The sequence below is a fragment of the Carassius auratus genome, chromosome 14 (assembly GCF_003368295.1).
Source record: "Carassius auratus strain Wakin chromosome 14, ASM336829v1, whole genome shotgun sequence".
NCBI lineage: Eukaryota > Metazoa > Chordata > Actinopteri > Cypriniformes > Cyprinidae > Carassius > Carassius auratus.
Window position 1 is genome coordinate 23,260,121 of NC_039256.1, and position 21,180 is coordinate 23,281,300.

General features: G+C 35.5%; 1 long non-coding RNA gene across 1 annotated transcript; it reads right to left on the reverse strand.

Annotated features, from left to right (window-relative positions):
- Positions 1–6,030: 6,030 nt before the first annotated feature.
- On the reverse strand, positions 6,031–9,841 carry LOC113114511 (uncharacterized). The gene is made up of 3 exons (XR_003293754.1): positions 8,603–9,841; positions 8,349–8,521; positions 6,031–7,076 (listed from the first exon to the last, which is right to left on the reverse strand). It is a non-coding gene; the product is annotated as an uncharacterized LOC113114511 (long non-coding RNA).
- Positions 9,842–21,180: the final 11,339 nt, after the last annotated feature.

Genomic DNA, 21,180 nt, shown 5'->3' on the forward strand with positions numbered 1-21,180 from the left:
AATTTTTTTCTGCAGCCGGGTTAGGGTTACTAATATTCTGCAGGCTCTAGCACGCTGCCAGGAATTTCACTCACCAAGGCATATGTGCTGTGACAATAAAAGCCATTTGACTTGATTTTTATATATATATATATATATATATATATATATATATATATATATATATATTTATTTATTTAATACTATCATAATATTAAATATAAGAATATATTTAATATTATTAGTAATAATATATATTAATTAATAAAATAAAGATATTTATAACAAAATATCTTTAAATTTAATTTATTACTTTGTGAGGGGTATACATAAATTCAAAACCCCAAAAATATATATTTATAAGAGACAGTTAGCACATTTTAAAACTTTAAAACATTTCACCACAGTTTACATTAATTTAAAGCTTAGCTGGAAAAGACAGAGCTTAATCGCTGAACTGAATGCAAGCACAGAGCCATTGTTTCAACATTAGAAGCTCTGGGCAGCTGCGTTTTCCTGGCACTCTCTGCAGGATGAGTCGCCCAGCTACCTTGACCCCACACTGTCTGACATTTCTCCAGCACTGGGCTTTCCGGCACGCCTGCAGCTGTCGAGATGCTCCAGTGTTTGGCAGGAGAAAAGAGGGATTTGAAGGTTCTGAAGCAGCCAGGCAGGAACCCAGAACCTAGACCCAATCCCATTGAGCCCCATGGGCACATGTGTGTGATTCCTGCGACCATCTGGGTGGCCACATGTCTGCCAGGAACACACTTCCTTACCTCCCACCTGTTAATGCTTTTTGTTCCCGTAATACTCTGATTTGCTGGTATTTTGCAGCCTTGTTCGTGAAGCAAATCCCTGCTTTTATTGAGGAATCCAGCACAGGTGGCAGCCGCCGTTTGCACTGGTTCACAGAAAGCCGTGTGAAAGATCTCCAGTGTTTTTAGATGTCAGACCTAATGAAAGAGTCCAGAGGGAACGTCAGAGAACAGCAGGGCGTCTCACAGCAGCCAGTGAAGGTGTGGAAGAGAATATGAAGAATCAAAAAATCACTCTAAACAAACACGGGAACCCTGTGGAAATATTTACACCTCAGGCCAGCACTGGTTAAGCTGTTTACTGAACACACACACACACACACATGGCTGCAAGTCAAGAGATGGTGGGGCTCACCTGCTCTGTGTCTGTGAAGTCTTGGCAAAACATGTGTTTGTGTCCAGTGCTGAGAGTGATTTGTTCCAAATAAAGTCATGTGTTAACCTGGCACATCTACACCATGATAGCTGATTTAAATTGTAATGCATTTACGTAATAAACTTACTGATAAATATAAATTAAAAGCCTACTCATGTTAGGATTTAGGATAATATTTTTATTCATATATATATATATATATATATATATATATATATATATATATATATATATATATATATATATATATATGAATAAAAATAGTATCCTAAATCCTAACATGAGTAGGATATATATATATATATATATATATATATATTATATATATATATATATATATATATATATATATATATATATATATATATATATATATTGTCATATGCAACTTAAACTAGCATTGAGTTTTCTTATGAAATAAGTTAAAATAATAAAAAACACAACTGAGTCAGTCTGTGTCTGTATTCATTATATAATTTAATTAAACAATATTTGTTTTTTTCTGTGACCATTTTGTCCTACTTTGTAAAAATAACACAGTTGAGAGAAATAATGTAGCAATGTGGCTTTCTGGAAAGCGGGATCACCACAGGCGGATGGCAGGAGGGTAATTTAGGCCGGTGACACACTGGCTTCGTGGCGTCTCTGCTGCGTGCTAGAAGCGTGGTGGCTGCTTCGCGTTTTCTGTGTCTTTACACACCAGAAGCGTGTCTGACGCAGCGCTGGCGCGCTGCTTCTGCTATAGATGACATAGAGAGAGGCCGCCGAAAAACCAGGCTCTTGCAAAATAGAGTATGTTTGACAGGTGCAATATTTGAAAATCGATAATTATTTATTTATTTATTTTTTTATTACATTTATATCTGAATTTATGCCAACCTATAGACTTTCAAATATCAAAATGTCATGAATTAATATGTATTTGTGTACATAATGACACAAATGGCATATAAACATATTTTCCTAGTTTATTTTGCCTGGAAACGCTTCCAACACGTGCGTGTTCGCGTGAAAATAGGCGTCGGTTCTATTTCTAGCATGCACGCATTTTCCGCGCGGCTCGAGCTGCGCCTGGGATGCGCGTCTCACGCAGGCAGTCTGCAAGCTCTAACCTGTTAACATGGGAGCCGAATTAAAAACAGACACGCCACGCAGCTGAGACGCTTGCGCCATGCATCCAGTGTGTCGCTGGCCTAACGTCTCACGTCACAAGAAAATCACCAGTCATTGGATGTATCAATCATACATCAATTTAAAGAAACATTAACATACAGTAATAATCATGACATATTTTGATTGGGACTCGAGTGGACTCGGGCATAAGTCCGATTCCTAATATGTTCGAGTCCGAGTCAATACCGTGTCAAAATGCACACGAGTCCATGACAAGACCGAGACCATTAAAATACGGTCTCGAGACCGAGTCCAAGACCGAGTCCGAGTCTCGAGTACTCAACACTGAAACAATGACTTTATTCAACAATTTCTTCTCTTCCGTGTCATAATTTGACATGCATTCATGATAGTATCATGACGCATGTGTGTGAATTCTCGTAGCTTCATAAAATCACAGTTGAACCACTGATGTCACATGGACTATTTCAATAACGTCTTTACTACCTTTCTAAGCCTTGTACATGGTAGTTGCATTGCTGTCTATGTACGGTCAGAAAGCTCTCGGATTTCATAAAAAAAAATCCTAATTTGTGTTCTGAAGATGAACAAAGGTTTTACAGGTTTTGATTGACGTGAGGGTGAGTAATTAATGACAAAAATCTAATTTGTGTGAGAACCAATCTTTTAAGTAACATATCAACCATAACTATTAGGCAGTTGTGGACTAATGGTTAGAGAGTCAGACTTGACAAATTCCTAGTATGGGTTTCCATAAATCTTATCCTAGACTTGCCCTTATAATTCAAATTCACAATTCATATTTAAGACTCCGCTGAGTTTATTTTCTTAAGCAAAAAACCTGATATAATATGTATAGTTTTGTGGTATTTTTATTGTTGTTGCATAATTTTTGTTGTCTTGTTTTGCTTTTGTATATTTGTAATACAGTTGAAATATATAAAATAGTTCACAAATACATAGTTATAGATAGGAGGACACTTGCTTTCCCCACTAGTCGTTCTTCTAACCGCTACCATGTTGACATGTATTGGTTAACAATTGAGTGAACACATTATGCAGTTACTTGAGCCGTAAAATTAACTTACTTTTATAAAGCGGCCCTCAAATTGTTCGCTGTTTGTGAAATGACCCAGATAAGGGTGAATTAAAGGGTTTTATCAGCTTGTCTCTGAAATAAACCTACAAGCTAAACTGTCAGCTGTGACGCATGGCGTCCAGGGCCAGAGCTGCATTTATTTTGCCATTTGGTGGATCAGATCGATTGACTATTTGTCTCTTTGGTCAGACTCCAGAAGTCAAGAAGGAGCAGAATTCTAATTAACAGAGGACAGCAGAACACGGGAAGAGGCACTTAGCCCACAGTGGAACAATATGAGTAGAGCTCAAAAAGCAGAAAAACATAGTTTCAACACAATTCTGGTAGAAAAATAAAAAAAAATACAGAAATTACATTTAATATTTTTATGGCTTAATCCCTGCAACATGTGCATTAAAATGTCTTACAGTACACTGGTATGGCTCTAAACCTGCCTGTAACACTTTAATGTTATTTGTCTCTTGTGGCTTCCTGTATTTATTGGCATAATTTGTTATCTTTTAAGGGAAGACTTATGACCATCTAAATTATAGTTCACAACCTCATCGTTTTGATAGGCTGGTCTCGGTTGGATCTTCTCCATGATCAAGAGGCTGATTTAAGTGATGGAGGCATAGTCATGAATAAGACATGTGCTGAAACACAGAGGAAGCTATGCTAATAGCGTCCTGGGCTGCAATACGCTGAGATGAGGTTGGGAAAAAAATTAAGGAATTTTGAGCTGTTCTGGGACCTGTGGGTGGGTTCATGAGGGCTAATAATGAATAAAAGCTTCCTCACACTGACAGTTATTAAGTTTAATGGCTATTTTAGAGCTCCTCCCAGGGCCACTGGATGGCTGAAGATAAATGAAATATTTCTTCTTCAGCAGTTAGGGAAATGTTCTGGAGTGGCAGTTGTAAGTATTTAAGATCAAATAAGATGAATTTGAAGTGATTAAACACATAACTTTGCATCCTTTACCTTTGTAATAAACAGTATTTGTGTTTTAGAGGAATGATACATATTATTAAAAAAAAGGCACTGGTTGGCAAATGTTAGGGGTTTCTTTCTGCAGGTTACTTTGTTACACCAGTAGGTGGAGGTTAGTCTTTATATGAGGAGGTTATGTCAATTAACGACTGATTCAATTTAATTGATTAGGGTTAGGGTTAGGGTTCATTTCCATTCAACCAACGCTGGTTCATACAGGAACGAAACGTAACCTGCCTTTGTAAGGGCTCTTTGAATCATTTGAATATTTGAATCATTCACATGAAAACAGTTATCCATTCATTTAAAAAACACCAGAACTGTTCAAAGACTATTCCTTTGAAACAAAAAATCCAAAGTAACTGAAAATACTTCAGCTGTAAGTTACTTAACAGCATATAACTTTATATCTTTTAAAAATTTGTACACAGCAATATCACATCCTCGATGTTCGGTTATCAACACTCCTGTGCAGCACTCATCTGTTTGAATTAATCCTTAAAATAACCAGATTATAAGAGGTATTCTTAGCTGCTTCACTTGTGACGCTAGATGGATATTGAACCGGCTCAAATGAATAATTTGCTCATGGATAAGGCTATTCCGCTGAACATGTTGATTCATTAAAAGAATCGACTTATGCAGATTATTTATATGAATAAGATTGCACTACTATTACGCTGAATGTTTTTGATTCATTTAAAATATCAGTCTCATTTGTTCATAAATCAAACTACATTTTGTTGCATGCTTGTTTTTGTGTGCAACCCGCAAACAACTCCATGCAGAAATGTTATTTTGCAGTACATTGGGTTGTTATTTTTATTATATTATATTCAATACAGGGTGCGAACTCACATTCACATTCCAATATAATTAAAACTGATTTGGCAGTATTAATCTATTACAGGCATAAAACAAGGATTATATTCTCCATGAAGGATGCACGCAAAACTGCCTACTTTGGCAAAAAGGATGATACTAAGTATATGCATAATTATTTTGCAACAGTGGTGTCATGAGTTGAATCTGTAAACAGTCGGTGAAGAGGAGCTTACTGATTTCTTGTAAGGCTTGTCTATTACACTGTTAGACTTTTAAAGGGTTTTTTACAGTAACTTACTGGCAACACTGTTGCCAGTAAGTTACTGTATTTGAGATTTACAGTACAAGAACCGCATTTTAGTTTTACAGTAACTACATGTTACTGTAATCATGTTTTACAGTAACTACATGTTACTGTAATCATATAATACAGTATTATTACCATTACTGTAAAAACACCTTGGTTAACAGTACATTAATCCTAATCAATCATTAATTCTTACTAAATTAAAATTACACTTTTATAATTTTTATCCTACACAAGTCCTGACATTTACTCCAAAAAGACACAATTATTATGAAACATGAAATTCTTTATTTAAAACATTGCAAATACTTAAAATTGAAAATGTAAATGTGTGAAAGTTCACTTTAAAACTTTCTCAATTCATATCTTATTTTCGAAAAAAAATACAAATAAAATAGAGCATGAATTTACATGGATAAAAGCAATTAGAGTGCATTCAATGGCAAAAACACTGCAGAAAATTGTTTTTAAAACAAAGTATCTGGACTATGCATAAAGAGCTGTCGTTAAAGATTCAATGCTGGGACAGTGCAAACATTTTTTTGTCCTTTGTCTGTATACTGGATTTAACATCCATTAACAAGGAATAAATTAAAGAATTGACAAAATAACATATTATTGAATGTGCATTAAATTATTAAATTCATAGGAAATTACATGAGAAATACGTCACTTAAGAATACTGTAAATTTGGTGTAAAATACTCATATACATGACTAAAACCTAAATGTCCAAAGCAAATATATTCTGAAAGTAGGTAAGTACTCAAGTTTCTCATCTTCTTTGGAAGTCAATAAACCTGGCACATTTGATGACTTGAAACAACCATGAATATTCTTCATTATGTCAAGGAATCTGTCAGAAGTCCCTCTAGGTAAGAATGACAAAGTTAGTCATAAAATTTGCACATTTACACAGAGAATTTAATTTTAAAAAATCCTAAAAATGAACCCTATTACATTTCATCATATAGTTAAACAGTATTTTATACACATGGTTAACACTTTGAGGTAAACTAACAAAACAAATGCTGTTTAATCCAGTCCTGCAATGCCATCATGAAGATTGTTGAAACTATTTTAGGGAGGTGGTGATTCAATGCTATGAATATTTTGAAGAATGTTCTTTGTAGTGATGCTGAACCTGATTCCATATTACAGAGAGGTGTTTTGGATATTTAGCTTAACAGAATAGATAATTAAATAGAAAACTGTCAGTAAATAATAGAAGCAGCACAAACTACATCCTCCAAAATCATCATATTACTGAATCACCTCAATTCAATTTAATCAAAAACAACATTGTAATCATTATTGCAGGATGAATTAAAAGTAAACTGCATTAGTATCCTCAAATTGAAAGTGTCTGTATACAGTAGATGTCCTGTTAAGAAGCATCTCACCTAGTCTGAGTTTCTCCACTCAAACTCCATTAGGTGGCGAAGAAAGGATGACACTGTTGTTGATTACTGTTGTCTTTCTCTTCACAACTTCCCCTGTCCTCCGACTCACTCCGGTTTTGGCGGTGCATTTTGTTCCCTCCTTTGGGTTTATCCTCACAAAAAACCTTTAAGTAAGAAACAATGAATGTAAGAACAAAAAACCCATCAAATTCTTAATATAAATAAAATTTAAAGGAAATTTAATTTTACTATACAATTGAAGTACAAAAGAATCTTAAAAACAGGCTTAAATATTTTTAGAGTCTGTGTGCTGTATTTCTTAAGCAATGAGCAAAAAAAGGCATTTTAGATTTCTTATCCCTCAGTGCCTTTGCTTTAAATGTTTTTGGTAACACTTTAGAATAATGGTCCTTCGTTAAACAGATAGTTCACCCAAAAAATAAACTCTGTCATCATTTATTTCATTTTGGGGCACCATTTACTTCCATCGTTTTTTCCCTACTATGGAAGTGAATTGTGCCTCAAAACTGTTTGGTTAAAAACATTATTCAAAATATATTATTTTGCATTCAGCGGAACAAATACAACTTGAGGGCTAAATGATGACTGAATTTTCATTTTTATTGAGTGAACTGCCTTTTCTAGGTTAATGCAGGAAGTAAAGCAGGACAAATGAGTAGTTCTACAGTATCACTACAGTTACTACCAATAACTTACAAGAAAAAAAAGAATAACTAATCAGTACATAATTGTAAATGTAGGACTGGGATATTTTTATTAGGTAATCAATAATTACTGAATGAGATTGGCCTCATTAAATACTAATGATTATGACAATTTTGTGAAATACCTTTTTAAGTGAATTACTAATCACAACATTAACCTGTGTATGAGATAAAACCACTGGTCCATATTCAGTGTAAAAAAAAAAAGAAAAGTGATAACGTCTAAGACACAGGTTAAGGTTGTGATTAGTAATTAATTTAGTAAAAAGGTATTCCATAATTATTAGTATTTAATGAGGCCAATCCCATTCAGTAATTATTGATTACCTAATAAAAAAATATCTCAGTCCTACTTTACTATTACTTACTGGTAAGTAAATCTTGTTTCCATATTAGTTATTAATCCTGCATAGTTACGTAAAATTACAGACCATCATTCTAAAGTGTTTTCATAAATTATATTTATCTGCCAAAACAATCCAAAGATTTTGTTTGTCAATGACTTAAATTCCACAAGATAATTTTATCTTCTGGAATTTTTAATTTTGTAGTTTATTTTGGCAGATGAAATATAATGTTACCTGGCTAGTTACAGCTACAAGAAAGTAAAAACCTATATAATTTTGTGATTTAGTTAAACAGACAACTAAACACGTTAAACTTTGAATTAACAGAACAAAACAAAGTGTGGAGAAATGAAGATGTACTTACTGTTTTATGAGTTCCAGTGTTGCACAGGCAGTCTCCTGGTATTCAATGTTGAAAACGTTGAAGAAGAAGATGAATACAGAAAGGCATCTGCACATCCCAGGTGCTCATCCAAAACATAGGCCACCTTTCCCTCAATGCTTACCATCCACTTTGTGGAAGAGAGAAATTGTTCCCTAAAAAAAAAAAAAATTACAAATGTTTAAAAGGCAAACACTCAACGAAGTACACTAAAATTCCTCAAAACCTTCTCTTACCAAGCATTATGAGTCTTGGTGTGGCTGGAAGGCTCATGTCTTTCTTGATGGATGCCTTTGTTGAAGCTGTTTTTAAAACACAAAAAGACCTATTATTACTACATGTTTAAAATGCAGCTTAAAAATAAAATTTAATGTATTTCACAATAGACTAGGCCTAATTCGTCTTAAAATAAATATTAACTTTGCTCGAAAAAAAAAAAAACATCTGGTTTTTAATCGTAACTCAATACACTCGTCTTTTCTTTTCTTTTTAAACGTTAAGTTTACCTCAGTTTTTAGCCCCAATGCTGAAAAGAAACCGTTAACAGAATCCAGAACCGTGAGCTCTGGCCTCTGCACTGCACTGTTAGTTCCTAATCAAATTCTTAAAGCATACTGTCGACCCAAATGTCAAAAATGAGGAAAAATATAAAAATGACACCGTTTAAATGGAAAAAAACACGATGCTATTACTCAACTAAGTTAGAAGCCAACGTTATTTACTAACTAACTTCGTCTTAATATAACGTTAAGCTTAACTGTGCTCGATAAAAAAATGCTTTTAATCGGTAATTCAATAAAACCACAAAATATTTTTGTAAATAAAACGTTAGGTTTAACTTACCTCAGTTTTTAGCCTCAATGCTGACAAGAAACCGTTAGTCTCCAGACAGAACCGTGAGCTCTGGCCTCGAGCAAAACTTGCGACTGCAAATACACGACGTAACAGTTCCGTGTTGTTAGCGGGGTTAATACAATAAATTCAACTCACAACGTTTTTTTATATATATAAAACATTAGGTTTACCTCATTTTTAGTGCCAATGCTGACAAATGTTAACCTATAAAATTGGGGTGCGGACAACCGCGGGCACACGCAGTCACACACATATTTACCTTGCTTGTTTGCTGTTCTTCCTCTTAAGGGATGAAAAAATCTTCGCAAGGTGTCTGTCCTTGGACGCAGCTCTTATTATGTTCTCCGGCATCGTCAGCTGATCACTCTCCTCAGGCAAAACCCTGCACTTGATGGTTCCTAATCTAAATTGTAAAGCAAATCCTGACGATCCAAATAGCGCCAAATAGTCCGTTGTGGTAAATACAGTATCATACTTTATTTTTTAAAAATACAGCAAATCACTGTATTTGGTGTTTAATGTCACAGAAAATTCCCATGATGCAAAGGGAATTACAGTTATGAACTGTAAAGAGAATTTACAGTATTATACTGGTTGATATATGGTAAATAACTGTAAAAATTACAGAAAAGTCTAACAGTGTACTCTGGCCTTGTTCTGACAAGCAGAACAGGATATGGTTTGAAATGGTCAGGAAATTATTGGTTATGACTGCTTGTGTTTGGGGAGCTGGTATAATTGTTCGGTCTCAACCAGAGATTTGCCTGACTTGCTGCTCCATAATGGACTTCCCATGAGTCATCGCTCCTCATCTGAGAGGTGTCTCATGAGCAAAGGGCAGCACTGCTGTCAAAGTCAACTGCTCCAAGAAGCTGCAAGCCCATTTGTCATCTCTTCCAACTGTCTCATACACAGTCTCTGCTTTTCTTTTCTTCTTTACCGTTTAACCACAGAACCCATGTGCTATTAGAACTCTCCTCTTGTGTGTGTGTGTGTGTTATAGGCATACATACCTTTGCCCAGGTAGCATGTTTTTTGTCTTTATAGAATCAAAAGGGATCTTAAATAGATCATCCAAGGGGTGTGCATATTATACCTACAAACACTATTTTACTTGTTGGACTATGATATAAAGACAGCTGTAATGGGCATTTCATGCAAGACAATTACAAAATGATTAAGGCAGATTCAATTTGCACTACCATGACTTGTTTTCCTGTCTTTTATTGTTTTCTCCTCTCTTTCTGTAACCTTCAGCTATGTTGCATCCTGCATGAACAGCATCCACCAATATAACTGCAGTTGGATTTCAAATAAATGGTGAAGGAGAGAACTGAATGCAAGGTGAATTTGCACAGGGTCTATACAATGAAAGCCAAAGGAAACTGAAACTATTTAGCCACCAGAATTCTTCAAAATTTTGTGTTCCACAATAGAAAGTAAGTCATACAGGCATGGAATTACATGAGGGTGGGTTTTAATTTTTGGGTGCTTTAAGAATGTTAAAATTAAAAATTAAATGTTTTAACTGAACGATGCAAATTCAAAAAATTAAAATATTAATTATTCATCCGCATGTCAGTCCAAATCTTTATTTGTGGAATAACAAAATATGAATTTTTGACAAAATATTCTCCTGGGCATTATTTTCAAAGTGGAATTGAATGAGGACCTGGGCTGTCAAGCTCTACAGTGACAGAAAAACACAATATAAATATCCTAAAAATGATCCACTATTTTCCAAGTCTTCTGAAGCAATACAATAGCGTTGTGTGAAACATAATAAACAATAAACACTCCCCCTTAATACAACGCACAGATCATATTGACTACTCTTATTATACTTTTATAGTCAAGTTTTGTTCTGTTTTTTTGTTGTTGTTGCTGTTGTTGTTGTTTTTAACAACACATCTTATGCACTTTATTTCAAGTCTTCTGAAGAAATACAATAGCTTTATGTGAAACATAATGTGAGACATTATGCACTGAAACCTTGAAACATTCTATCTGAATATAATGCACAAGTCATATTGACTATCAGCTTTATAGATTATTAAAATGTTCTTCACACCAAGAAAAAATGGATACATATAAAAGGAAAACTCCATTGAAAGTATCGTTAGGAAACCGTCAATGGTTGTTCTGGCATCATTTTGACCCCCCTTTTAAAACCTATAATTTTCAGAAAAAACTTGAACCCCCTAACACTTGAGTTCTATTTCCATTATAACTTTTTATTTATTATTTAAAAAATGACCCTCTTTCGTTCTCTATAATTTTTATATTCTATCTACTTTTTATTTTTATTTAAAAAAAAATGACCCTATAACACTATTATTCTCTATTCTTTTTCTGTTCTACTTGTTTTCTTTTTATTTATTAAAAAAAATGCTACGTTTACTTGCTTAGACTAACCTAAACTTGTCATAGCACTTACATACTGCTTTTTCATTGGTTTTGATTGCTTCTATTGTCCTCATTTGTAAATTGCTTTAGCCAAAGATTGACTAAATGTAGAGTGAGGTATTGAGTGTTAGGTTTCATTATGTTACCTCCATGTTGTTCTTTGACTATATCAAAATTAAATTTCATTTAAATTGGTAATCACCCCATTACTGATGTGGTAGACACAATATTATTATTATCATTAATTTTTTTATGTTTCTTGTGCTAGCTAGCAGTCATGCTGTTACTGCAAAAGAACTAGGACCTTGTGGCTAAGGTAAACCTCATAAAACTTGACACCAAAAGCTCCAAGAGCATGCTATATATCATACCAATAAACTCAACTGATCAGATACTAGGCCAGTTGTTCCCTAAAGCATTCCCCTCGTCTGTGGCAATTCATGAGCAATGTGAGCGTGAATCATGCTTATGTATGTATTAGCTATAAGGTTCGACATTATTATAAACAGGGATCAGTCACAATAACATTAATCTAACAGCGGCTCATTGATGCTGTCATGCACTCATTTACATGATGTAATTTTAATGACTTGGAGAATGAGAGAACAGGTGGCCATGGATATGCCTGAACTCTCTTTTATCTCTCCTTTTATCTGTCTGTTGCACCCGCTTCTTTGTTTCTGGCTCAGATAGTGGATGGTGGTGTTTGATAAAATGAGCTGCTCAGAAAATGAGAATAGACAGTAGTCACAGCCAGGCAGCAAAATATCTAAGTTCTGATCATGTAACGCCTGCCCTCTTCGAAAGGCAGTTGCTATGAAGCTTAATAAAGGATGCCGCAGCAGGTACAAACAGCCTGCTGAGGAGAGCAGATGGGAGATGAAGGGAACGAGAAATGGAGCCTATTTAGTCCTCTTTTGGGGGTATATTCTACGAGAGATACAGGCCTCATTTACCCACTAAATATCAACAAACAAAGCAAGTACCATCCAAAGATCACCCTAGTAAGTGTGGGTGGGTTGATATCAGGTTTAAAGCTCTCAGCAGGTTACACTGTTCACAGTCAAGATCAGACTGAAGTGTTTTCACTCGTGACCATCTAAGGCCTCTGTGAGTACCGCAGCGTATCACTGCAGACAGCCAGGTGAAGAGAGTCTCTAAAAAACAAAATCTGGACTTCAATTCCTGAAACAGCTTCTTACTCACAGCGGGACTGAAAGCTCACAGGGCTATTCATCCTTCTCTCTGTTCTCTTCCACTCTCCTATCACTTTTAGCCCGCATCACACCTCTGTAGATAACAGCGACCTCATCTGAATGCACTTGTGACATAATGTCGTATCTGCTCTGGACTCAGCTGGCCAGAGTTATCACCAATGACGGCAATAAAAGTGTTGACAAAAAAAATGACCATGTTATGTAAATGTGATTTTATTTTATTCTTTATTTTTTTCTGAAGAAATGCTTCAAGATGTTGCACAAAATCATAATTAGGATTTACATGACTTTTTTACATTTAGAAATTAAACAGACTGCTTGTATCATTGTTCCCTCTAAGATTTTTATATGTACTGACCACTGTAAACTCTAAAGTTATTTTTTGAAAATCTATTCATTAGATTTCTTAAATAGAATCTTACATTCTTTAGAATGGGCAAAGAGTTCATAATAATATTTGATGTAAGTGGGCAGTAATATGTTAACTTGTCTTGATAGCACTAATATTGTTATTGTTAACTTAAACTAAAACTATTAAAAGTTGATTTGTTCATTAAAATTTAGCTGAATTAAAACTGAGATCAGTAAAGTTCAAGTGCTTAAACTGTTCAAACTAAAAACAAAACAAAAAAAAATAAGCTATAGAAATATTTAAACTAATTAATAAGATATTATTATAATTCTGAGTATTGGTCACCCCCACTTTGCGGACCGTTATTATAAACAGTGCATGGTGTCTATAGCAAGAAACTGAAGGAAAGGCATTGTCATCTTAATATGAAACATCAGACATCATTCAATGCAATTAGCAAAAAACCACACTGAGGTTTGGGCAGCTGAGAAGCACCTTGGCTAGAGTCAAACACCAGAAGTAGCACTGACCAGTGGCAACCATCCCAAGCCGAGTTCTATTTAGACGGTGGGGAAGAGCCAGACAGAAGAGTGGCGAGGGAGAAAAGATTTAGTGAACAGATGGTGGTGTGAAGAGCATTTACCCCTCCGTCTCTAATCACAGAACTAGCCAGAGCTTGCTAAGAGTTTGTTATTTGAAGCTGTAATATTCAAGATGTCTTCTCAATGCTTGTCATAACTAATAATGAGAGTCTCACATAAATAGTATTTGTTTGAGCTATGTCATGAAAACTCATCTTTTTATGTTGTTTAAATTAGTAAATGTTTATATGTTGAAAAATATTTATTTAAGAATTTACGTGACAAAATCTTGTCAAAATTTAAAGAATTAAATGTTTAATTTTGTGAACGAGGTGAATATGCATGTGAAATAAAGTCACAAAGCATGTGTATATTATGTTGTTTTCATAGATGCCTTCAGAAATGGTGGTACAAAATGCTTTTTACATGTGTTAGACCTTGTGGTAAAAGGAACATCAGGGAGGTGTTATTTATAGTGTAACAAGTACACAATGAATGCGGAGACAGGAGAAGTACGCTATGTGTCTTGTAAACATCAGATCATCAAACATATAACATTAACATTTTATTCCTTATGACCCTGAACACAGAGTAAAAAGTACAAGTGCCTTTTTGTATGAAATGCAATACGGCAGATGGAACATGGCATTTGTATAATAGCGCACATTACTGACAGTGAGTGCCTCTATAAAGACTTTTTCCTCCAGGAGACCTTTTCGTGGTTGTCTTTACCTAATTCTCCTGTCGTATAAAGGTAATACATGGTGTAGATTAGTGTTGAACATCCCCTGCAGGAAGCATATGTCTGCTTTCATCAAAACAGCAATCCCAAGAGACAATGGCCAAACCCTCAGGTCACACCAGTGATAATTACTGCACTCGAGCCTGTGCAGGTAATGCATCTGGACAATGCTTTACAATGTGCACTTTCTCCCAACATGCTAATGAGATCAAGCATTTCTGTTTTCGCCCTTTGTCTCTGTACGAACTGTTGAAGTAGTTGCTTGGTGCTAGTACAGTGCAATTTCAATTGCATTGTACGAAAAAGCTTGTACTTGAAACATTCATTGATTTCTGAGGAATACTACAGCCTTGACATTTTAAACTTGACGTTATCTTACAAAGGGAATGATTTGCAATGTATATCAGATTATGAGTGGTTGTCAACACTCAATAGTTGATAAAAGTGCATTTGTGTATCTATCTATCTACCTTCTTTTGCAAAGTTTTTCGCAAAACTCTAGCCTTATGTATTTGTATAAAAGCATCTTGTACTCAGAGCATGGAGCTAAACTGTGTTCTCATAAGCAGACACATCTCACACTGATCTCCCTGCAATTCTATACCACTCCACGTTCTATTGCTGATCCTGAATGTGAAGGGACGGATGGAAACCATTTCATTCAGAAATGCAATTTTAGCACTGAGAGACCTTAAAGGCCCAGGTAAATGATACAGGGTGGGATGCATATGAAGAATCTGGCTTTAAAGAAATCAATAGAATGGCATGCAGGGGAAGGAATTACATTGCGGTGCTCAAGGTTACACCGAGCAACAAAGATGTGGGGAGCGAACATTTATAAGCACTTCTTTGTCTCTCTCAGCACTAAACAGTGAGGCAAGAATTTATTAGGAAAGAGAGCAGGGATCTTAAAGGCTATGAATATGACAGCAAGGTTGGTTTGAGAGGATGTTTTATGAGGCCGTTATGGCAGAAGTTGTGTAGTAAACAAGTCACTTCCAGACGTCAGTTTCTGTGGGGGCACCTGGCATTATTCATAATGATCGTTCCAAGTCTCATTTTTCAGACACACTTCCGGCCTGTCAGATGGTCCACCTTGATACCTGCTATTATTGTAGTTTTGTAAATTTGCATCAGGTTTTGACTGATTGCTGTACATATGATCAATAGTATAACAGTAATATAATATATGCATTTAAATAATCATTCAAAATATTTTTATGAAGCACAAGAAATACTAATAAAATGGCTTGCAAGGTCTTCAGTGCAGTTTTACAAAGTTAATACTAGTTCTCTTATTCAACAGTGTATTTTGTATCTTTCATCTTTACAATGGTAAATATGTTCATTTGGGCTCCCAGTGAGCTTCTATTTTGATAATGCACTGCACAGCAATGAGGTTTCTGAATGATTTTAGCAGAATGTTTTTTCCTTTTTTTTCAATATTCATTTGTTTCTAGTGTCAGAACTGTCACAGTGATACCAGCAGCGTGCTAAAGATAAGTCCTGTTGTTGCCTAGTTTGTGTATTATTGAATGGCTTTTTGTAATTGTGTGGTTAATCACTTGTAATCAGATTTATTTTAGCTCTGGCATAATTAATCAGTGTGGCCTATAAAGACTGGTGTGTTAAAGAGATCGATCATCATAATACTCGAAATAAACAAAGGACTGACCAATCAGCATAAAATGATGTCACAGCATCTATAATATTTCCACAGAAAAATATCTTCAGTAAACAAAAAGGTGTGTACAGTAATGCAAATATAGTGGTTATAAGGAACACATGTGGTTATAAGGAAAGGAAAAATTAGCCTTTCACTTCTAAACTTAAAGAAGCATAGTCACCCTCGCATAGAACGAACTCAATCAAAACCAAACAGGGCTTTCAACTCATTCATATCCCACATTTATGCATTCAAAAAGGCAAAGAACAGAGGGATTGATTGAGACATCTCCGTTAATTAAAGACATCCAAAAGATCTCGGTATGATGGGCCTTTTGAAAAACCTCACAACTCAGGCTTCAAAGAGCCATGCTAAGAGGAAGGAGAGGGCATCATGCTATATAGATCCGCCTTTAGAGCTCATTCAACATCAATAAGAAAAACATTATCAAAGTCCAGTGAGAGCCACCGATCTAGCCATCAGAAACTAGATCTCGGAGTCCTCTGGAAAGAAAAAGGTTGAAAAAGACTAAACTCAGTTCAACTATATTCACATTTAAGCTTTTGTGGTATATACGTTTTATTGGTTGAAAGGTATGACATAAAAACCTAAAAGATCTGCCAGGAACTTCTTGGATGGAAAAGTAAGTGGGAAGAGGGCTATTAAAATAATCTAAGAGCATAATTCTGTGCATCAAGTGTTGCAGAAGGAACAAATAAATAACTTGGAACACTTGGCAAATTGCTCCAAAAGAGCTTTTAAATCTTTAATAAATGTTTGTGCTGGAACTGAGCTACTAACAGAAAACCAGCCATGTGTGTTGCCAACAGATGCTAGTTTGGTAACACAACATTCGCTTTCACAAACACATTACCAATATATTAGTGTTTTAGCTGTGTGTGTGTGTGTGTGTGTGTGCGCGTGCGTGTGTGTGTGGATATTGCAATACAACTGTTAGTAAGCACTCCATTTTTAGTCCAGACATCTGTGTTGTCCTCCTGACCTTGATAGATCATTTAAAATTGATTTTTCTCCACTGTTTCCTGCTAAATGATATAGGATACATGTCTTATTAGCATTGACACAGAGACGAGCATGAAAAGCTGAAAGTGTAATTAGAAAATAGGTCTTGAAGTACAGTATCAGTGCTTTCAATATTGATGTATCAAGCAGAAGGGACAATTTATTTGTGGTGAGAGATTCTGAAATGAATTGCTTGCAGCACCTTTAAAATATTTAACCTTTCGTCTGGAATTATAATAACTTTAAATAGAAATGTTCTGTTGTTGGTGGTGGTGGTGTTAAGAAGAAGAATCCATACAGTGTTAACGAAGTCAAAAAAATTTATTTAGTGTGTATTTAGTGGAACACAAATAATGACAAAATTTTATTTCTTCCTTTCTTTTTTTCTCATAATATTTTAGCACAAAATCCGTGTGTGATCAAAAAAACTAACAAAAAAAAAACACGACTACTGCATGTGCTGCAGAAAAACTTTCAAGCCTAAAAGATTATTTGAGAGAAGCAAGGCAGGTCCCTTCATCTGTCCATCACAGACACTCAAAGCTCTATATTTAGTTCAGGTCAGCTGAAGTAGAGAGATGGTTCTGTGCTTTCAGGATGAAAGAACTGAAGAAGCTGGAGTTTGAAGCCCTTGATCTGGTCAGTGCAGCTCCAGTGGAGCAGGAGCACTGGCAGGACAGCTATGTGTCTGATGAAGAGAAAGTTATGGCTGGGTAATTATGGTTGATATTTACCATATATCTTGTTTACTAACTGAAATTGAGCCTCAATGACACCATAGGCAGTAGAAAAGTAATGAACACTCAGTGTACTATCTGACAGTAGTTTATGATCAAGGTCAGTGGCATCCACAACAGCAAATATATAAGCAGCGATGGAGTACGTTTGAGCAGCTTTCTAACCTTTCTCCAGGGACGAGCCACCTTCAGAGGTGTGCACCAAGCAAACATCAGAGAATGTCATCCATAATTGCTTCCCAGATTAATCTCGCTCTGTGCTCAACTCGCTGGCCTGGGTGGAGATGCCGTAGGCAAGCCTGTTTCACAGAAATGTCACAGCTGCATCTTGTTAGGGCTGCATGCTACAGCAATGATCACCTGCTTGGGCTAAATCGTGATTACTGTTGCTCATGCTTAGTGTAGGAAGTACTAAACTTCAGTTAAATCATATTAATATCTATTACATGTATATACATATTTACACTTACAACAGTTGTCATCCAGTGAAAGAGGGAGAAAATTATACAGTTCATTTGGAATGTCCAAGGAGTTTTTTTTTTTCAAGGAGTCATAAATTTGCATATTTTTAAATATTAATTATATATAGCTTTATATTATGTATGTTTAGAAAATATTTTTTTTATATTAACAACTTTTTTGTTTTTTTTTATTATTAATAGCCTATTATTATTACCCTTGCAGCGTTTGGCATCCTGTTAGAAGGAGAAAATTATCATAAAACAGCTCTCCCAGTGTGATGCCTATTGTCTGTCAGTTTAATTTAATTCTCCATTAAAATGAGTGACGGTGGGCACTAAATGAATCAGCTCAGGTTCAGACTCTCTGTAACTCATCTCACCGTTGGCCAGCAGACTCATTAAATCAGTCAAACCTCCGCCCTCGTTTGACCAACCTCTTCCATGACGCTTATGAATTTAATGAACACTCTATCTGCGTGAGATTAAGGGAGGTGTTCAGCAAGGACAATCTCACATAGGGGGATATAATGTTCTGTCACTTTCAGTGGTATGGACCATTTAGAAAATCATAAATTGAAAATCATGAATTAAAGATCATGAATTGAAGTATGCCAGTATAGTTTAGTTTCTACACAAATCTAATAGAGAAGACACAAAACTCCACTTTGGATTTTATGAGGCCATTAACTTCTATAGATTGCTAATCATAATCACTCCAATAGACCAGCGGTTTCCAATTCAAGAACTGGGATCCACTGCATTAGATACATTTCAAATGTACGAAAGTGAATCAAGTGTAAAGTTCATAATCTTTTCACTGTTTACTCGAGCGGCAGATGTTCTTTGAGGGTCTGTGCTTTTAAGACATAGAAGACAGCAGGCGTGCAACAGGCCAGCAATTCTCATAAGATGCAGCAGAGGACAAATATCTTGTTTTTATTGTATCCCTCTTCTTTTCTTTCATGGCCCATTAAGATGCACACAGCGAGAGATTCTGGTCTTCAAGTCATTGAGTTCATTGTAATCCTGCAACCTTGTGCGTACCATGGAGTGCTCCTCGTGTAGGCTGTCGATTATGCCCGCCACATGAAAGTCTGCTGAAATGTTTTGCTTGTTAAAGTCTGTTTTGCTCCAGTGCCGTGGTGTGTCAATTAAAGGTTCAAGAAGAATAGAGAGGAGGAGTGTGATTGTGGTCGTGATGTGATTTGTTTTCTGACTTCACTCATTAAAGCTATTTTTACAAATGCGCTTCAGAAGAGACCCTTGTACTGTAAATCTTCAGACAAAGTCTAAGGCCAGACACTCCTCAAACCCACTCACTACTTTAAAAAGATAAGAATTGCACAGAACAATATGTACTATGAAGACTGACCAGGTTTTATTTTTTTAGATTTGAGGTTTACTTTGTATGTGTATTTTCATGTTTTCAAAGAGACTTACTGTTGTACTTTTCAAGGTCACTTAAAACTCACTTATGTGTGTGTGTGTGTGTGTGTGTGTGTGTGCGTGCATGCGTGTGTGTGTGTGTGTGTGTGTGATGCTAGTGAAGTTACAGTACATTTAGAAAGTATTAAGTATTCTTACACACATTGTTTTGTTGCAGCTTTTAGATTAATATGGAAAAAATAGCATATGGCTGCATGACAGAAACACTGAAAAGATAAATGGTCTGAATATTATCTGAGTGCATTGTATATATTGTTATATAAACAAAACTTTAAATACGAGATTTGATGGGTAGAATATTTGTCAAAATCTACACAGCCTTTTGATTAGAAAATGTATTTTCAGCGGGCGTCCTGGCTAGATTGAATTCATCAAATTTCATAATCGTGAGGCCCACAGTGGCATGACTGTCAGCCATGACATCTTATTATCAGCCATGACGGCAAGCAATGAGCCCGTTAATGCAATAAGACAAATGAAGATGGCCACAGATATGATAAAAGACAAGCAAATCCACTCCCATGGCTTTTCTTCATAATATTTCACTCATAAAAATTCTGGCCATGAGCTTAGATGGTTTTCTGCCACAATAGAAATCACTACTGCGGCCACACAAAATAATAATAATTTCATTTAGGAATTTATTTCTAGCTGTTTTACAGGCATTTTGACTTCATAGCAGGCTTAAGTGGATATCCTGTATGTTTCTAATTGCTCTTAATTATATTCTGACAATTTAATTATAAGTCTTCTTTATCTCATTTACATTTCATGTATTCCAAATATAATTAAAAACTGCACAAAAATTTGAGTTTTTTTTTTTTTTTTTTTTTTTGCAAAGCATGAACCATTATAGCTGTTGCAGTGATATTCAATGTTTCCAGTATACTGTTGTTATTGTCATTCTCAAAAACATGATGTTTTCTCCTAATGTATTCATCAATCACGCCGGGGACCTGCAGAGCCTGAAGAAACTCTTTGGAGAATGCTGAATGTAGAAAGAGCACAGGTTCAAACAGAGAGGCTTCCCTTTGGGGTTAATAACTCTGCTCCGCTGCCTGTTGAGACCCGAGCGTTTGAATATGAAACCCAAAAGCCATCCAATGTCAACATGCTGCTGATGTTCTCTCTAGAAGATGCATAACATCCATCTTTAAAAGCATTTATAATTAGACTTGTGATCTCTGACACATAACTTAAGGCTGCAATGTGTAATGTGCTTATAGTATGCTTATTAGATAAAACTGCACAACATACTATTCAACAAATCATTAGAAATCATCTCTTGATACCCATTCTCACTCCCACCTATCTCCTGCTTGTGACGG